Below are 21365 nucleotides of genomic sequence, written 5' to 3' on the forward strand. Positions count from 1 at the left end.
CAGTTAGTTTTATAAATGATAAAAAATTATTAACATTATGAAAATGTCAGCCTGGCTCTATAAGCATTTTCTTCTTCTGATAGATAGTATATTATATTTTTCAGTGTGTGTGTGTGTGTGTGTGTGTGTGTGTGTGTGTGTGTGTGTGTGTGTAGTATTGCTGTGTAGCCCAGGTTGGCCTTGAACTTGGTATCCTCCCACCTCAGTCCTCTGAGTGCTGGGATTATAGTACCACCGCACCCAGTTTTGATCAACTCTTAATTCTCAGTTGTTAGAAGCCTGGTAGTAATTATGGTTTGCATTTAACTTAGTCCTGTTAAGTGTGAGTGGGAAGCATCTGTTATTTCTAGTTCAAATTAATCTGGGTCCATGGACAGGAAACTGGTGTCACTGCCTTCCCCCTAAAAGGGCTTCACATTTGATTTGATTTCTGCTTCAAATTCTTAGTAGTTTTGTTTTAAACTTGTAGATGTGTTAATAATTCTGATGAGCCAGTGGAGCATGAGCAGAAGTATGCACAGTTCTCACCTCCTTTGGTTCATTGTTTCACATTCCTTTACAGATATTCTAGAACCACAGAATTCTGTTGTATTCACATTGTATGGAGCTCTGCCAGACTCATAGAGACCACAGGAAGCATGACACATGGTTATCAGGGCCACTAATGGTCAGAGAAGAGACAGTTTCCTGTGGAATAGCAACATGTTTCATGTGTAGGAAACCATAGAGTTGTAAGATTATAAACAATGAGTCTCATCATGTCTTATTCATGTTGGAACCAACCTCTTAAAAAATAAATGTTTTTTTTTAAGGGTTACATACCCCTCCACAGTTCCTTTAGCTCCCAGCCCCCTTCCTAGCTCACCAGAAAGATTCAGCTGTTTTAAAACTCTCTCTCTCTCTCTCTCTCTCTCTCTCTCTCTCTCTCTCTCTCTCTCTCTGTGTGTGTGTGTGTGTGTGTGTGTGTGTGTGTGTGTGTGTGTGTGTGTGTGTGTGTGTGTGTGTGTGTGTGTATGTGTGTGTGTGTGTGAAGTAAAGTTAAAATGAAAACAATGGAACTTATTTTTATTTTTTTATTTATTTATCTGTTCATTGATTGGCTTATTTGCAGTATCTTTACTGTTTAGGAAAGAAAAAACATCACAGGTATGAATTATCAATTTGAATCATGTATTTGCTACAATTAATCATGAAGTTTAATGACATTATATTTTTATTTTAGACTATCACTGTACATTATAAGAATAAGTGACAACACGAGTTAATAATTTAAAAATTTGGCACTAAATTATCATTACAGTAAACAAATAAAGCAATTATAACTACTTAAGAGAGACACCATAGAACAAGAAATAAAAGCTTTAATTTTCATACTATATAACTATACTTTTGACTTTCATACAAGGGATTCCATGTAACTTTGGGATGGTGCTTGTGAATATTATAAGTTTCAGGGACTTTATAAGATTAGTGAGTTGTATTTCTTGAGCCTTTCAAGCTTTGTTTGCTTCCTGAATCTTAAACAGTTTCTCTCCAGGGTGGAATGTTTTATTCAGGAGAAATTGTTACATAAAACATATTCCCTGTCCCCAAGTGACTGTCAGAGAAATAAAGTAAACTTGGCTTAACAAATGATTTTGCAAAGTTTAGGGGCACCACTCAAAAGTGAATAGTTATGGCAGAATAGTCAATGCCCGGACATGCCTTAGAAGCAGTTGCAAAATACTGAGACACTGTATTGGGTATACATTCAAATGGCCCATTTTTCCTGAATGAAGAGGTGGCTATTGTTGTAAAACAATATTGGGTTAGCTAAAATGTTGGTTGGAAAGTTATCATTTGGAAAGGACATAATAAGAGCATGGTATTAATAAAGATGTATTTTTGTCTTTACTGTAACAAAAGACTAGGGAAAAACCACCTAAGGAAATAAAGAATTGTCTTAGTTCATGGCTTCAGGGTTTTCAGCCCATCATGGGAGGGTGAGTAGAGCAGAGAAGCTCATACCATAGTGTCCAGAGAGCAGAAAGGAGTGCATGTGTATGCCAGTTGGCTTTCTCCTTTCCCAATTTCACTCTATGTCAGTTCCTAGCCTATAAGACTATTTTGATCTCATGCAGAATAGTCTTTTCTCTTTTAATTAATCCTCTATGAGAATACTCTACAGGTTATACATGGGCTAGGTCATGTGACCTTCCACTCACTGACCTTACCATTTGTTATATCCATTGCTATATACTTAAGCTGCCCTGAAAATTGTTGTCCCTGCTAATAATGGTTCTGGAAAAAAAAAAAAAAAAACACCATCTATGGACTTACAGAACACAATAGACACCATGATGCCATTCACATGCAGTTGCTTATAAACAAGGAAATCACTTGACTGAACAGGAAGTTTAACAGTAAGACCATATTTATAGAATGCCCTGATGTTCCCAATGATAGACTCCAGAAGTGCTGGCTTGATAGAATGCTAGAATGGCCTTTAGTAAATTCTTATTGCATCAACTAGGATATGATACTTAGTAGGGCTGGATCAGTGTCCTACAAAATGTGATACATATCCCTAATCAATACATTATATTTGGAACTTGTGCTGCCAACTTGACACAAACTAGATTCATTGGAGATGAAGGAGCCTTAATAAAGAAAATGCCTACATCCAACTGGATTGCAGGCAAGCTTGTAGAGCATTTTCTTAAGTAGTGATAGATGGGAGGACTCAACTAATTGTAAGTGGGGCCACCCCTGGGCTGATAGTCCTGTTTTCTATAGGAAAGCATGTTGAGAAAGCCATAGGGAGAAAGCCACTAAGCAACCCTCTGTGGCCTCTCTATAAGCTTCTGCCTCTAGGTTCCTGCCCTGTTTTGACTTGTTCCTGTATTGAATTGTTTTAATGATGAACAGTGATGTGAGAACCTAAGCCAAATAAATCCTTTCCTCACCAGATTTTTGGTCATGTTGTTTTTTCATCACAGAAATAGTAAGCCTACTTAAGATAGGACTTCTTCTCCCCATACCTAGGAATGATACACAGATCCAAAAATCATGAAAAGGAATTACATTGGCTCTTTTCATTCTACAAGTCTACCACAAAGTTTTCTTCTTCGTCCCTGTGATTTTAGTCATCTTTGTTAACATTTATAAATTCAAAGTGGTGGGCTGGAATGTTTCTTTTAGGGCTTTGCTAAAATTCCATTGACTCAGAATCTGAGATTGTCACTGACTACCTTGAATGTTTTGTGGGCTTTTGAAGTGTTTTGCTCTCTTGCAGGGTGTTCTTTTCTCTTTAAATAATCCTCTCATAGACATCTCCTAGGTAGGATTTACCAATTTCTTATGCTTTTTTCAATCCAATCAAGCTGAAAAGATAAACCTTGAATTCCTGTGAAAATATGTAACTAGACCTCTCTGATGCTAGCTAGTGAGAAGATATTTGTGTCCCCTATTACTTTTCTCTAAAAATAAAAGGAAGATTTTAATAGCTATTTAGATAAGATAATCTGTTAGTGAGATGCTCTCCCCTATCTCTCTTGTCACCACTGAGCTCTAATAAAATTCCATGCCATTGGCTCAACACGAGAGCAAGAAAATTGCTGGTAGGTGGACATTGTCTGCTGCTCTGCAATAAGACTAAGACGTGATTCTGGAGTGTAGAATTTGCTGTTTTTCTTTGATTAGAAAACCAGTGCTTCTTGCCCATGTGAACATGTTGCCTGTGTTTTACTTACTTTCCCTTCTGCTCGCCATTGGCTAAGTTTCAAATTTAGTGACTATAAGACTTCCCTTCACTTACTTTTAAATCATGCAATTAGTGATAACCAGGGATTTGGATTGAAAAGTTGCTCAGCATCTTGGGATGTGCCAAACTTCCAAAATCTCAATTCCTAAATTACCCTAAAATCTCCATTCCTTGATTTTCTCTAATAAACTAGCAATTTAATTTTTCTTTATTTCTAGAATAAAAACACAAAGTGAACCTGAGTAGCTACTTCTAAAGTTCATTTTCATTCTGTACACATGCTTCCCATGTTTGGATTCTTTTTTGTTGCCCTCAATGTGCCTTTCCTTTATCTCATCCTCAGCAGCATGGTTGCTGAACAAATTGCTTCAGGCTTTTAAAAGAAATGAACAAGATTGGTTTCTGTCATGATTAACTTTGGGGATTTATGAGGAGGCTGCTTACAAAGTTTGGGCAGAAACCATCCACTGCCCATGTGCTGCTGGCACTGATAACATGTAGACTATGGAGAAGGTCTGAGAACTTAGCTTGTATAACTATTGGGCACACTGTTGTCAAGGCTGGAGGAGTGGTTTTATTGCTTTCGACATTTTTCAACCAGTTACTTCCAGAGGAGTTTCCACTATCCATCTTTCACTGACTTAGAAAAAATGTTTTAAAACATTGCGGAGGTAGGCATGGTTGTATGTGTTCTGTAAGGAGGCCGTGAAACTATTATAGGTGAAATGAAAAGAGGAAAGAAAGAAGAAATGAAGGACATAAGAGAGGGAGGGGGAAACTAATGAAGGCCCTAAAATCTCAGAGGTTTATGAGACTCATGAGCCTCTACTCTAAAGGTTTTTGTTTGTTTGCTTCATTTATGTTCTGTTTAGTTCGAGTTTTGATTTTATATATGTCTGTGTATATGTATATATGTATATATATATATATATATATATATATTATATATATATGCATATGTATGTGTGTGTATATGTGTTAACACAGAGTCTTGTGTAGCCCAGGAAGCTCCAAATTATCAACATAATGGAAGATCCCTTTGAATTTCCAATTCCTATACACACCACTGAAGTACTTGATTTCCTGAGTTGTCATCCATTTATATTAGGGTTGGCTTTTTGGGGTTCTAGCTATCACTGTGTCACCCACTCTCCTGTAAATAATCCTGTCTTATTAAGGTTTACTATCACTGTGATGAAACACCGTGGCCAGGGCAACTTGGGGAGAAATGGATTTATTGTCCTACATATCCGTCTCACTGTTCTTTATCAAAGGAAGTCAGGACAGAAACTCAAGCAGGACAGGAACCTGGAGGCAGCCAGCACTGATGCAGAGCCATGGAGGGGTACTGCTTACTTGCCTAATCCCAAGCCTGCATTGTTTTTAAATTTTCTTTTTCTTTTTTCTTTGTATCCTTCACATCATGCATCTCCTTCACATTCATTCACTTCCCAGTCCTTTTGTACCTGCCCTCTGCCCTTGCAACCCCTTCCCCCCCAAAAAAAGAAAAGAAAATTTAAGACAAAAAAAGACAAAAACCAAAAGGAAAAATCAATCTCATCTTGGAAGATGTAGTGTGACACAGTGAGTCACACAGGAAACCCTTTAATCCATGTATCTTTACTCGAAAGTGTTGGTTGCAAAGAGTCATTGATCTGCTTCAAGGCCTCTGGTTTCTGCTACACTATTGATGGTGTGCCCTCACTGAAACTGCTCCTGACTTTTCTGTTGTTGACCTGTGTCATGGAGATCCTGCAGCTTTGGACCTGCAGGATCAGTCCCTTCAAGTGCTCCAACAGATAGCAGATGGGGTGGATGTTGGTGTGGGCAAACTCAGAACCCTGATACTGGGGCTAGGTAGTTGCAGGGTTGGTCACCCCACTAGCTCTTCCTCTCCTCACCACCAGGATTAGCTCTCTGTCATTGCCCTGGGTAATTCACTCCTTGTAGTGATGAGTAATTGTGAGGTCAGTTCTCCCTTTTTCATGTCCTCAGGGGTGGTTTTCCCACACCTAGCTGTACTGTGTTGTCAAGGTGTGGTGTAGGGTTTATTTTCTCAAGTGCTGCAGCTGATGAAGGGCTAGAAAATCTCTCTTGCTTTTATGACCTCGGGCCAGCTCTCCCACTTGCCTCAGGTGTTGATGCACTGGGGTGATGGTAAAGGAGGGCATCTTTCCCCCCTGCCGGTGCTGCCATGAGTAATGAGGACAGCTCTCCCACGCTCACATCTTTGGGGCTGGCTCATCCACACCACTGTCAATGGGGTTAGATCTATTGTGCTGCCCATCAGCTTGTTTTCTTACAGAACCTTCAGCTGAGGATGACACCACTCACAATGGACTGGGCCCTTCCTAATCAATCACTGATTAATAAAATGGCCTATAGGCTTGCCTACAGCCTGATCTTATGTATATATTCTGTTAATTGAGAATTCCTCCTCTCAGATGACTTTAGCTTGTGTCAAGTTGGCATGAAACTGTGCAGCACAAATCCCAACAAACTAGTTGATTCAACAAGGTAGACTCAGGTGCCATCCTTCCTTTTATCTATTTTGTGGTCTATCTGGAGTGAACAGTATTTATTTTTCTCCAAATCCTCCTGGGAAGTTGCACAGACTTCTTAGTCCTGCAACTGGGGAACAAAAGAAAAGAAATTTGAGGACTTACAGCCTGACTGAACCACATAGGAAAATCCCAATTAAACAAACAAACAAAATACAAAGGCTTGCCAGATGACTGATCTGATAAAGTCACTTTGGCAAAACCTGGAAATGTAAGCTTTATCTTTGAAAACCATATGGTAGAAAGAGGCAACCAATTCTTGCAATTTGTTCTATGACTTCCACATGTATGCCTTAGCATGCTTTTTAGATAGAAAGATAAATAGATAGATGATAGATAGATAGATAGATGAGCAGATAGATAGAGAGATAGATAGATAGATAGAGAGAGAGATGGATGTAATAAATCAAAGCAAAAGGGAGGCCTAGATATATAGCCCAGTGGTACAGCACACACTCAGCATATGCAAGACCCTAGATGATCCACAGCACTAAAAAGCATATTTTTGAAATATTGTAAAAATAGATGTGTGTGATGAGGGTGAGTTGAAAATCTTAAATCAAATTCTGCTTTTAGAAAATTTATATTTTTTCAGCTTAGATGAAGTAGTTATAGGTTATTAAGAAACAAACACTATTTTAGATTTTTTCATGATTAAGGTGTTAGAGCTTTGGTAGATGCAGTTCTTCAGTTATGAATGGTATTGTGTTAATACACCTTTTTATATCACAAGAAACATTACAGTGTATGTAAGTACTTACAAATGAAAATAAGGTAGTATAGATGCAAACGTCACAAATGATGGGAGTCAGCCCCTCAGATAAATGGTCATCTCAATTTATGGTTCAGGTGTTCAGAGAAAGAGTGGTAAAGAAGCATGAAGAATTTGAATGGGTGCTTCATTTCTTTTGATTTTTCTGGTATGATATTATTTGTTTCCTGTGTTTTCAAGGGAGTAGTTAACTTCCTTTGGCTGGAGTTTTCCTTCTAGTACCTTCTGTAGGACTAGGTTTGTGGATAGATACTGTTTAAATTTGACTTTATCAGGGAATGTCTTGTTTTCTCCACCTATGTTGATTGTCAGTTTTGCTGGGTATGGTAGTTGCAGCTGGCATCCATGGTATGTTAAAGGCTGCAAGACATCTGTCCAGGGTCTTCTGGCTTTTAGAGTCTCCATTGAGAAGTTAGGTGTAATTCTAATAGGTCTGATTTTATATGTTACTTGGTCATTTGCCCTCGTAGCTTTTAATATTCTTTCTTTGTCCTATATGTTTTGAATATTATTTGACAAATAGACTTTCCTCTCTATTCCAATATATTTTCTGTTCTGTAAGCTTCTTATCCCTTTAGAGGCATCTCCTTCTTTAGGTTAGGAAAGTTTCTTCTATGATTGTTGAAAGTATTTTCTGACCCTTTGAACTTTAATTCCTAATATTCTTAGGTATATTTTATCCCAGATTTCTTGGATATTTTTGCATCGGGGTTTTTTAATTTAACAGTTTCTTTGACTGATACATCTACTTCTATCATATCTTCAATGCCTGAGGTTCTCTCTTCCATCTCTTGTATTCTGTTGGTGAAGCTTACCTCTGTATTTCATGTTCAGTTACCTAGATTTTCCACTTCCATAATTTCCTCAGTTTGTGTTTTCTTTATTGCTTCAATTTCCGTTTTCAGGTCTTGAACCGTTTTATTTTGGTTTTTTCTTGACTTTCTTAAAAAAAGATTTATTAATTTCCTCCAATCTTTGTCTGTCTTTTCCTTACTTTCTTTAAGGGATTTATTCACTTCCTCCTAAGGACCTCTCTTATCTTCATAAATTTTGTTTTAAGTTCCTTTTCTAGTGTGTTGGGACAATGGTGACTCAGAACTTGTGAGAGATAGCCCAGAGACTTAGGGTATAAACAAACGTGACTGGCAAAAATAGTCAATAAATTGATTCCTAATGACATTCTGCTATACTTACAAATCAGTGCCTACCCCAGTCATCATCATCATAGAGGCTTCTTTCAACAGCTGATGGGAGAAGATATAAAGACCCAAAACCAAACATTAGGCAGAGCTTGGAGAACTCTGTGGAAGAGGGGGAGGAAGGATTGTAGGAGCCAAAGAGGTTTAGGACATCAGATTAACACAGACCATAGAAGTAAACAAGGGCTCATGGGGCTTACAAACCCTGAGGCAGAAGTCATGGACTTGCATGGATCTGTGCTAGGTCCTCTGCATATATATTACAGTTGTGGCTTGGGTTCTTGTGGTACTCCTAACACTAGAAGTGGGGTGTTCCTGACTCTTTGGCCAGCTCTTGGGACCCCTTCTTCCTTCTGGGTTGCCTTCTCCAGCCCTGACATGAGGGTATGTGCCTACTCTTTTTTTTTTTTTTTTCTTTCAAAACATGGTTTCTCTGTGTTACTTTGGAGCCTGTCCTGGAATTCATTCAGTAGACCAGGATGGCCTTGAACTCACAGAGATCCACCGGCCTTTGCCTCCCAAGTGTGAGTCCACTGGCCAGCAACCCTAGTCTTTTTTTTTTTCTGCAGAATTTTAAAATTTGAATTAGAAACAAGATTGTTTTACATGACAGTCCCAGTTCCCTCTCCCTTCCCTCCTCCCCTACCACCCTCCCCCAACTAAAACCCTACCTATCACATATCCTTTCTGCTCCCCCTGGATGGTGAGGCCTTCCATACGGTGCCATCAAAGTCTATTGTATCCTTTGGGATAGGGCATAAGCCCACCACTGTGTGTCTTGGCTCAGGGAGTATTCCTCTATTTGGAATGGGCTCCCAAAGTCCACACTATGCTAGGGATAAGTACTGAACTACTACAGGAGGTCCCGTATATTTCAGAGGTTTCCTCACTGAAACCCATGTTCCTGGGGTCTGGATCAGTCCCATGCTGGTATCCCAGCTATCAGTCTGGGGGCCAAGTGCTCCCCAGATGTTCAGGTCAGCTGTTTCTGTGGGTTTCACCAGCCTGGCCTGGACCCGTTTGCAAGCCTAGTCTTACTGCTACTTGATATCACTGGGATTTCTGCCATTTTCTGAAAGGAAATGGAATAGCCATTGATCTTGAGGAGAAGGGAGTTGGGAGGAACTGGGAGGAGTGGTGAAAAGGGAAACTGAAGGGCTGTATTATGTGAGAGAAAAATAAATAAAAAGAAAATAAAAGAATTTGGAAGGGGTAGAGAATAATGCCTGACATAATGTACTTCATGGACCAGGCTGAACACAGAAGGAAGTGAACCCCTTGACAGGGTGAAAAACGCAAGAAATGGGAGAAGAGCAGCTATGGGACAGCCAGTCAACCACAGCTCTCAGAGGCAAGGGATAAGAGGACATCAAGAAGACTCACTCACTAGGTTGGATATTAGTGCAAACACTTTCTGAAGTGGAATAGTCATGGGTAGAGTCTGAGTTGTGCTCATGATGAAGAGAGGAATAGAAGGAACAATTACATCTAACCAAGTCAAAGAACCATGTAGCTAGGTTGACACAAATGCTTTACATATTGTAGAAATCTCCAAAATAATTCAGAGAACTGCATGGAAAATGAATAAAATATGAGTAGATAATTCATCCATGAAAAGAAGATGGTGTAGGATCCGATGCCTCAGTCTTCTAAGGAGAATTGATGTCAGGTAGGAAGTCCACACAACAGCTAATAACAGAAGGAGTGATGTCCCTCAACCTTTGAACTTTATGAGAGTCTTTTCTAGGTTAAGTCGATGATCTCAGTCCTTGTTTTGAATGCTTGGTTGCAAGCTTTGGGTACTAGTTTGAAGGCTATACAGCTTGGAGGATGTAGGCCTGGCTGGCAGAAATGAGTCACTAGGGGTGGGCCTTCAACAATTACTAGTCTAGACTCTAGTTCCTCCTGTTTCCTGCTTCTGACTACTGTCATGTGAACAGCTGTTACTTTACCATGCCTTCCCTGCTGGGATAGACTGTGATCCATTGAATCCATGATCCCAACAACCATTTCCAACCTTAACTCTTTTCTGTCAGGTATTTAGGCCACAACGATACAAATATAAACTATAAATATAAAATACAAAATAAAGATGCCACAGTTAAAGAGCCTGAAGAAAAGTAGTACTTAGAGCTCAAGATGGGATCAAGACAGGATTAAGGGGTGAGGATGGGTGGGTGGTCACAATTTTTACTTAGGGAAACATTAGATTGATCTCTTTGAAAATGTAAAACTCTACCCTGGGCAAGCACATTGGCTCACACAATTAATGTCAGCATTTGGGAGGCTAAAGCAGGAGTCTCCTGAATTCCAGGAAAAATAGGAGACTCACAGGAGACCCTGATTCAAAAAAAAAAAAAAACAATGCTAAAGCTAGATGGAAAAATAAACAATCTTTTACTCACATCTAAAGACTGCATAAAACCAACCATGTCTCATCCTGACATAAGGCCCAGTTTGTAGCACACAGCAAAAGTTCAACACTGCTTAATAGGATGAGTAGGGGAGAAGTGTAGGCCAGGGCTGATTCAGATAGAAGCAAACAGAGAGAAGGTACCAGGGAGAGGAAACACAAGAGATGACCTAACAGGGTGGCATTTGTGCTCTGAGGGTATAGCTGGCATGAGATTAACTGTTCTCCAGTGTGGGCTGAGACTCGGGGCTTTCTGGGCACTGTCATAGCGTCCATGCTTCCCCCCGGGAGACTTCCACCACTCCCACAGGGGACACTGTGTAGGCAGGAAGTGAGACAGGCGACATTTGTGAGGACACGCTTGGGATGAAAGATCAAAAGCAACTTTCTTTCTACTCTTCCCCATCTCCTGCGCTTTTGCTTTTCTCTCTCATTTTTTTTTTTTTTTTTTTTTTTTTTTGTTCTTCATAGCATAGAGATCAGTGGAACCCTGCTAGCCCTGTGACACTTAAATGACTGATTTCACTGTGGTCATTGCTAATGGTTGTTCTGCATCTGCTGAATGATTTTCATCTGCTCTGCTTTTTGAGACTAAGAACAACCTCTTTACAAGTTCTTATAACTTTCCTTTTGCCAAGGACCAAGAAAAACCCAGAACCAACTGGATTGTGGTACAAGAGCAATGGCAGTGGGCAGAAACACTGGAAGGAGACAACAGAGGGCAGCAATGGGCCTGGACCATGACCAAGCCTAACTTGCAGGTGAGCCACCAGTGTATGTGGGCACCTACTCCAGGCTTCTCACAATGTTATCCTTAACAAGGACTCTAATGAGTCCATTTACTCAGTTATGTTTATAGCTCAGTTTACTGTTTGTCTTCCTCAGTATCTCACATTGGCCATTCTATTCTTATTCCCTATACAATCATGAGATAAAGTATCAGGCTTTTTATCTTCATGGAGTTTACATATATACTATCCATCTACACTTAATTCTAATCCCTTCCTGAATCTATTCCATTCTGGGTAAGGCCTGAAACTACAATGGTCAGAGAACTCATTGGGTATCATCTAATTATTATGATTCACACCCTGAGTGGCACAGTGGTAACATGGTCTCTGGTCATGGATTATTCTGGAAAACCTTTGGATCAGTAATGTTGATGAAACTTGGATTGAGATTTTTATTTGCTGTGAATTTTTCTTCTTCAAACTCTATAAGAAAAAGCAATGTTGGATCCTTTTATTTTTATTTCTTATTTACTTTCTCCCTTGTTCATACATTTCCTGATTTATTGCTTACTTTCAAGTGTGGGGATAGAGCCCAGGTCCTCACATATGCTTCTGTACCGTCCGTGGCCCTCTTTCATCCTTATAATTTGATTTATCTGATGGAGAAATTTGGAGGGTTTCTTGGGTCTTTTTAAAGTCTGCGTTTCCTTAGTAGAATGTACCCATGGAAATCTGCTATTACATTGACTATATTTGTAAAACTATATTTAGTAGTTATATGGTTTGAAGTAGAAGGCACTGATTAGAACACTCATGTGACAGGATCTATTTCAATGACTTACTTCTCAAAATACATCTTGTTAAGGATCAGTGTTTCGACACATTAATTTGGATGGAGGACAAAACAAAACATGGAGGAAGTATATTCTTGGTGTTAAAGGATGAACAAGATGATGGTCATGAATTGGGCCATTTTCCACTGTCTGAAGAGCAGTAAAGAAGCCATCATTTCTGTAGTGATATGATACAAGGCACACCTTAGAAGATAAAGTCAGAGATGTAGTTGGATGAGATTGGGGATGACTATAATGGTCATTAGGAGAAGTTAATCATCAGGAACTTGTGAATCATTGTAAATCCACTGAGGGAGCAAATAAGGCATTGAGCAGAGAAAATCATGTAAATGAGATTAGCAGACTGATATGTGAATAGTTCAGAAGGGAGGCAGGACAGAAAACTGACATCATTTAGGAGAACATTGCAAGCTGGAAGGGATATCTGATGTTTTAGAACAACTAACAGGAGTAGGGATTAAGTATTGACCAGATCACAGACGTAATTTGAAGATATAATTGAGAAATGTATCAGACATGGGCTAAAAGCACAGAGAGGAATCTAAGATATTTCCTGGGGCTTTGGGTTGCAACAAGAAATCCAGAATATGTGGAACTGAAGATGAAATTCAAAAGAGGAATACATCTGCAGGGAAGACCTGTTTTGAATACTTCAGGATAGACATCCCAGGGAATATCATAATGAGGCATTTAGTGAATTTATATGGAGTTTAAGAAAGGGATTTGAACTGTGTGCAAAAAATTCAAAGGTCTGAATGCAAATTTCATTTGAAACACAGGACTAGATACCACCATGGGAGTGATTATATATAGAAAATGCAAATTTGGACAGGTCATCAGTCTATACTCTTAAGAATAAACTATGCCTTTAGTTAGTGAGTCATGCCTTCCTAGAGAACCCTATTTAAAACAAAACATGACTATCATCAGAAAAAGCTAACCTGATCTCAGTGTCTTCCATGAACTCCTTCTTGTGGGAATGGTAAAATCAGCCAATGTCTAGCTCAGGCTGGTCTATCCTCAGGTACATTCCATCAGTCCTTCTGTATGAAGTTGGGAATGTGCCTTCATGTCAGTATTGACTCCTTGCCATCACTTCTACTTTTGAGTTTTGTGAAGGTAATGCAATAAAAAAAAAACCAGGGTATAGTTAATCTACCCACTTATTTATTGGATGGTATATTCTTTGGATGTTAAATATTTTGTGTTCTTTATATATTCTGAGTATTAATCCCCTGTAAAATGAATAGCTGAAAGAGATTTTCTCCCATTATGTTTGCTATCTCAATCTTGGCAATTGTTTTCTTTTCTTGGCAGAAAGTTTCAGTTTCTTGCAATACCAGTTGTTGTTTCTTTCTGTTATTTCCTAAACATCAGAGTTCTGCTTAGAAGGCTGTTGAATAGGCTAATATCTTAAAGTGTTTCCTCCATGTATCTCTCATAGAGATGTATGACTCATGGTCCAAAACATAATTATGAAGTTACTGGAAACATTATGAGATTTTTATGTATGTAATTTTATTTTTGCTACTTAGTTGGGAGATTATCTAGTATGAACTTTGTAGATGACAATTTCATGTCACAATGTCAGAGGTAGGACTAGCTTGTTTATTTCCAAGCTATAGAACTTATATCAAGGTCAAGTTTGAGTTGATTTTTGTGCAGGTTGGAGGGTAGAGATCTATTTTCATTTTCTATACTTGGATATCCAGATTTTTTCATGTCATCTTTTGAAATAATCAGGTGGATATAGTAACTGTCTTATTTCTGGGTTCTTTAGACTATCTCACTGGTAAATATTACTGGTGCAAGTCCCAGGATGTTTTTGTACAATAGATCTGGAAAATAAGCTGAGTTCAGGCATATGCTACCTCTAGATTTTCTTCATCCTTTTTTCCCCTTAAGGTCATTTTGGCTGTTTGGGAGTACTTTGGCTCTTTCATATGAGTTTTGGGATTGCTTTTGCTAGCTCTGCAAAAGAAAGCAATTGTAATTTTGATGTGACTGGCACTTTACAAAGAAATACAAAATATCTTAGCTCTGAGAAAGATGGGTACCAAAACTATATTGGCAGTCTATCTCACACCAGTCAAAATGGCTATTATCAAGTTAACAAGACTGGTGGATATTGGTAAGAATACAAGGAAAAGGAGATACTTAACCACTATTGATGGGTCTTTAAATTAGTATACACACTGTGAAAATCAATCTAGAAGTTTTATTTTTTTTAAAGAAACTAAAATGAGGACTGGAGAAATGGCTCAGTGGTTAAGAATTCAGTTCTCAGAACCCCTGTCAAGAAGCTGACAATCACCTATAACTCCAGTTCCAGATAATCAATGCTGTCCTCCAGCCTTTGTACTTATACCACACACACACACACACACACACACACACACACACACACTAACCAAATAAAAATAATTCCTAAAATGTATTAAAAACTGAAAACTATATACTTGTAATAACAATGAATGAAAAAAGAGGCCATGAATCTGAAAGAGAACTAGGAGGCATAGATGAAAGGGTTCAAAGGGAGTAAATGGAAGGGGAGAAATCATGTAATTGTGTTGTAATGTCAAAATTAAAAGATGTAATGAAAATTACAATAATATAAAATATAACTACCCTATTATTCAGCAATGCCAGTCCTGAGTTTATACTAAAAGCAATTAAGGTAGTAAAAAAAATAAAGATACAGGGAAATATGTGTTTTTTCAGTACTATTCAATCACATAGCCAAACCACAAGATTGACCTAGCACTGTTCAATCACAATTGCCAAGTCACAGGATTGCCCTAGGTGCCCATAGGTGAATGGGTAAATAACAGAATGTGGTACATATACACAATGGAGAGCCATTCAGCTGTTATGAAACACAAAATCATATACTTTGTAGTAATACGGATGGAACCAGAAATCACCATGTTAAGCAACATAAGCCATACTCAGAAAGTCAAATGTGGACTCTTAAAATATAAGACTGGAAGTTGAGGAGGACACCTATGGAACACACAGGAAGTCAACCAGAAGGGAAGACAACTCAGAGTTTAGGAGAATATTTTTAATCTGAAATATATATGAAAATGTCATACTGAAACATGTTTTTTTAACTATTATATACTAATAAAAGAAATTTTATTTAAAACTCAAAAAGTTTTCAAAATTTTATAAATCACTAAATGTACACATTTACATGGGCATCCAGAGTATATTGCTTAGAATAAAACAACTTCAGTTGTAGTACTTATAAGGTTTTCCATAATAAAAAATGTAGCACTAGATTTATCTCCATGAAAATAAAAGGGTCATGTGATGATTTTCCAACAATGAGACAGAGGATGGACTTTGTGAGTTGTCTAGATTTTTCTAGTTTTTCTGAATTCTATTATATAAATGTATGTGCTTGTGAGTAATAGGTATTCACATATTCCTAAAAATATTTGAGGTAGCTCATTAAGATGTGGAATAGTATAGGTTAAAAACCATCTAGATATTTTTATTGCATGTGTATGAGTGATTGCTGGCATTTAGGTGTGTATAACATGTGCTTGCATAAATACAGTACTGGTGTCTGAGGAGACCAGAAGAGAGATTCAGATCCTCTGAACCTGGAGTTACAGGTGGTTGTAAACCATCAGGGGGGTGCTAGGAACTGAACCTGGGTCCTCTGCAAGAACAACAAGTGAGTGATCTTAATTGCTGAGCCATCTCTCCAGACTCATCAGTGAAATGTTTAAGTTGGAGTCATGACTAGAGATAAGAAATAAGATTACAAGTACACAAAACTCTTGTTGCCTGCATATAATTTTTTCTTGGATAAATCTTCTAGAAAAGCATTGAAATTTTTAACTAAATGCATGTATTTAAAGTGCTTTGAATTTAAAAATCAAACAATTAGGAGAACACAGTACTTACACTTAATAACAGTAATAATTATTAAGATACTCATAAAATGAATTATACAAACAGAAAATGTAGAAAGTCAGAAATAAAGGGACCACAGAAAGAGGCCCATTGTTCACATCAGAAAGCACATTAAACTCGAGTAAGTCCAGTAATTCAGTTCCTAACAAGGTAATTATGGCATTGACAAGCTAAATGAGAATTCAGAATGTAAGAGACACTTGGCAAATTTCCCACTAGATTTTCAAAATTACCAAAACCTCTGCATGCCAACTCCAGTAATTAAATGAGGCAAGGTTCATGGAGAATATTCAAAGGATTCCAGCATAAGATGCTACAAACAAGGAAGATATTAACAAATTGATAGTGTTTATCTCAGAGAAGAAATGACATATGAGCTCAGGCCATCAGATTGCCAGAAAATGAAGTTCTTTGTCAAAATGAAACATTTTATCTTTTTTAAAGTTAACTAGTTTTAAAAGAGTTTCAAGCAGTGTGTTTTCAACCCCTTCTTCCTTTTCCTGATCTACTACTCTCTCTTCCCTGCCCATCTATCTTTATGTCCTTTTTAACCTTCAAGAACAACTTTTGCTGCCCAAATTTGTGGCCTTCAACTGGGCCATACCAGGGCAATACTCAGAGAAAACTATCTATCCCTGTGCCAGAAGTTAACAATTGCCAATATCCTCAGTGCTGGGGCTGGTAAAGTGTTCCTAACTCCTCTCTCCACAGTGGAATTTAGTGTGACTTGGGCTTGGACATGTTTTGTACATGCTGTTGTAACTGCTGTGGGTTCATATGTACAGCTGCCCTACGATGTCCAGAAGATAAAGCTTCCTTGGAGTCATCTGTCATCTCCAGCTTTGACTTGTTACCTGCTCCTTCTTCCATGATGATCCCTGAGGCTTGGGAGCTAGAGGTGTATGGCATCTGTGTTCTCTGAAGGGCTGAGAACTCTGCAGTCTCGTACTCTCTGCTCTTTGGGAATTCATCTCCATCTACTGCAAATAGACTCTTTTCAAATGAAAATTGAGAAATGCATTGATCTATGGGTATAATGGTAAGTGTCCTTTTGTAGACAGCCAAATTTTAACACCTTTATAATGTAAACAATACTGATTTCAGAGCCACAATAAGTGTGGAGTAAATTCTAGGCTTTGTTAGTAGCTAATTGACTTTGGGAATGTGAGTTGATGTTTTCTAGTTGCTTCATATGTAAAATAAGAATAAAATACAAGTTTATGGATCACTGTAAGGCACAGTAAGTAAAATAATACAAATGTAAGTAAAATATCCAGCAGAATACCAGATAGAGAAAAACAAAACAAAACAATTAAAACAAAACAAAACAAAAAAAAAACGTGGCAGATTAATGCTGGTGATGGTGACATTGACATTCCATTGGTATTTGTTCATTGTGATTAAGAAGTCATTTCTGGCCCAGCAGTAATGGCATATGTCTTTAATCCCAGCACTGGGAGGCAGATTTCTGATTTCAAGGCCAGACTGGTCTACAGAGTGAGTTCTAGGACTGCCTGGGGTACAGGGAGAAACCTTGTCTCGAAAAATGAAACAAAACAAAAAAGCTATTTCTGATTGTTTACTGCATGAGTTCAGGTCATTGCTGCATGGATCTGACCTGGCTTAACAATCTTCATCTATAGTCAGTTTTTGTGGGGAATGTAGTTGCTTACAGTTACCTTCACTTTTCTACTACCAATCTACTACCAATGACCACTATAACAAAACACAAACAATTATGCTCCAGAAGTTGTACTAAATGATTGCTTGCATATACAAACTAAACTTCAACTGTTGAACTTTTTTATTATCACTATTGTGTATAATCTTAAAGAGGTTAAGAAGTTGTTCATCCAGCTCTGAATGGTGTAGCTACCTCTTAAAAACTCATTGTTCTACAGAAAAAAATGGACAACTTGGAATAATATCATATAGTCACTTTCAAGAAGTTCAGTGAGTTGTATCCTTTATCATGAAGTGCTTTGGTGTTTTCATTTCATTGATTTCAGAATCTTCTTATGATAAATTCTCTCGCCCTAAATAAATTCATTGGTTTTGACAATAAATACTAACTAGAAGAAAGGGCCCATCTTAAAAGGGAACAAGTCTTTGATGAAGACATTTCTCAAATGAAGGTTTTTCTAAGCATTCACATGTTCTAGGAAATACTGAATGCATAATAAACATAAAAATAAAAAATATGGCCAATGTCACAAATGTTTAATAAGGTGTTTATTATAATGCTGAAATACATCAGATTGACATTGTAAGAGACTGATAGTGTTAACATTGACAAAATCTTGTGGAATTACACACCATTATATACATGAGTAAAGTATTAGTCAGATGGTGGGTGTGAAAGTACATGCCTGAAGTCCCAGTGCTTAGGAGGGTGATTCAGGTGGGTTGCTGCAAGTTCTAAGGTAGGCTAAGTCAAAGAATGAGGACCAGCCCTGTCAGAGATGACACATAGTGAGCATTTGTCCTTAAATAAATATTATTTGGTATTTGGAGAATAATGGGAAATTAACTGGTAATATTTCAGTTTTACAATTTATCTCAAATACTTGGAGAAACTGTTATGCATGTGCGATAGTGGGGAAATATATCAATTGTTCAGAAGTTTTCTTTGTGAAGTCAATAATTTATGTCCAAATAAGGAAATACAGATACAGTACAATGGTATATTTACAAAATAGGATGTTCATACAAGGTTCAGAATAAAGAAATCAGTATATGTATTAACAACATGGATAATGAAATTTTCAGAAAAATTAAGGTGTTAGAAAGTTACATTGTTTTATAATTTTGTAAGTGTAAAAATAATATATTGATAATATTTATAGACCTGTGTTGGAAGTTTACAATTGTAAATTGCTTAAATTGTAAACATGAGATAGAATTTATTTTAATGGAAGAGAAAATGCCATATAAACAGAGCCTGTTGGAGAAAAGGGGTAATTTAACATTTTTCCCTATATTTTATTTTCCCACACAATAATAAAATCTATCTGAGTTGTTATGGGATGGCTATGAGAAATCCCTCCAAGACTCACATGTTACTCTTGGTCCTTAGGTGTGGAAGTTTTATTGAGAAGCTGAAGATACGTTAGGAGGCAGGCTTAGCTAAAGAGAAAAGGCCAGCGGAGGATAAAGTGTGGTGGTGTATCCTCCCCGCCTTCTTTCTCTGTGTTCTGTGCTCAGTAGTTACCATGAGGTGACTAACTCTGCTCCTCCACACTGATCTGCTACGATGATGTTCTACTCAAGCACATGGAACCAAAAACCATTCACCGAGCCCTCTGAATCCATTTGCCAAATACACCCTCCTTTCTCCCTTAAATATTCATGTCAAATATTGTGTCACAGTGACAAGAAACAAAGGGGGAAATATAAAAATAAGACAGCATATCCCATATGAGGGTGACAATTCTTACATTTGTACACTGTTATAGTTGCATATTTATTTCAAGATGAAATATAAATATAGCAAAATGACCAGGACCAGCAGATCATTCTTCAGTGGCAGAATGCTAGGGGAGAGGGGTCTGGGGATCAGAGACAAAAAAGAAAGAACAGATGGACTCAGAAAGTCTTGCACAAGCTATGTCTTACAGCAGGTAAGTTTATTAAGACTATTTCTAAGGGAGGGGTGGGATAGGACATCAAAAAGCCATTGTAGAATGTGATTAAGGCAGTGAGAGGCTAATCAAACAATGTTGTACAAGGCACACTGGATATCTCAAAAGCATCCTTGCCTGAGCACAGAGTGGCCTTGTGACTGTCAACCACAGGCTAGTGTGGGAAAAATTGAGCTCTAAGAATCTGAAGTGGTAGTTCCACTAAGGCCCTGGCCCCAGGCCATTTCTGGCTCTGCTAATTATATGTCTTGTTTTGGAGAAGGAGCAATGCTCCTTCTCCAAACATCAGGGCTTCAGAGGTAGATTCAATTGAATCTAGCCCTCAGCATCAAAAGAAAGAAAATTTAAGTATTTTTTCATAGTGAATTACTTTTCTAAATGAGATACCAAAGTATGTCTAACTACTTAAATAGCATGTAGATATATAGTATATTTTTAGACAGACTTCAAGAAATTATGGACAAAGGCCAGGCGTTGGTGGCACACGCCTTTAATCCCAGCACTGGGGAGGCAGAGGCAGGCGGATCTCTGTGAGTTTGAGGCCAGGCTGGTCTCCAGAGTGAGTACCAGGATAGGCTCCAAAGCCACACAGAGAAACCCTGTCTCGAAAAACAAAAACAAAAACAAAAAAACAAAACAAAACAAAAAAAACAGAAATATTATGGACAAAATTATGCCTTATATTGACAAACTAGAGAATTTCATTTCTATTTTAAAAGGATTTTCAAAAAATTCACATTAAGCTTAGGGAGAGCAGAACTGACCAATGGTTCTTAAACTTGGCTGATTTTCCAAGTCATCTGGGAATCCTTCTCTGCACTAAAGTCTGGGCATTGGCCCAGGTTGTGGATCACATTATCTGGGGTAGATCCCAGGTACTTGTTCCCTTTATTGCTGTAGGCTTAGGTAGTTCCCAGTGAGTTTAGCAATTAGTTCTATCTTAGAAGCTATTACCAAATGTCAGCACAAGTCCCCTTCTTCCTGATTATTTTATTTTAGAGGTTAATTGGTTCAGAATGGGGCTGGAACTGTTTTTATTTTTTTTCCTCAGAGAGAGATGGGAATGGGGTGGCAGAAAGGGCTTCCAGTTTGTAAAGTGGGGCCTTCAAGTCTCACTTTAGCATGCATGTCAGCTGGGGTCTGAGATGGCCCACAGGGCTCACAGCACAGGTGTTCCCAGGGTCCTTTCCTACATCACACACCCAGAGTTCCCACCACTTTGTCAAGTGTTGTGATTTTTTTCCTCCTTTAATCTTTAAGAATGTTACAAACAGTTGAATGTCAGGCAGAGCTTGTGATTTCAGCTGCCAGGAAAACAAACACTATTGCCGTTTTGTTTGATGAAGCTCTATGTGTTTACAAAAATGTAACCAGTGTACAGAGGTCTTTGCTTTTGAATTGCAGTACTCCTTGTCTTTCGTTTGCAGGCAAATATTACAAAAGAAACAAGAAGATGATCTGTGTCTCTATGGGGCTGGCCTCCCTGCAAATCCTTCTGAGGGTACTGAAGGAATCATGTATCTCA

Source organism: Cricetulus griseus, chromosome 2, assembly GCF_003668045.3.
Source record: "Cricetulus griseus strain 17A/GY chromosome 2, alternate assembly CriGri-PICRH-1.0, whole genome shotgun sequence".
NCBI classification, from domain to species: Eukaryota; Metazoa; Chordata; class Mammalia; order Rodentia; family Cricetidae; genus Cricetulus; species Cricetulus griseus.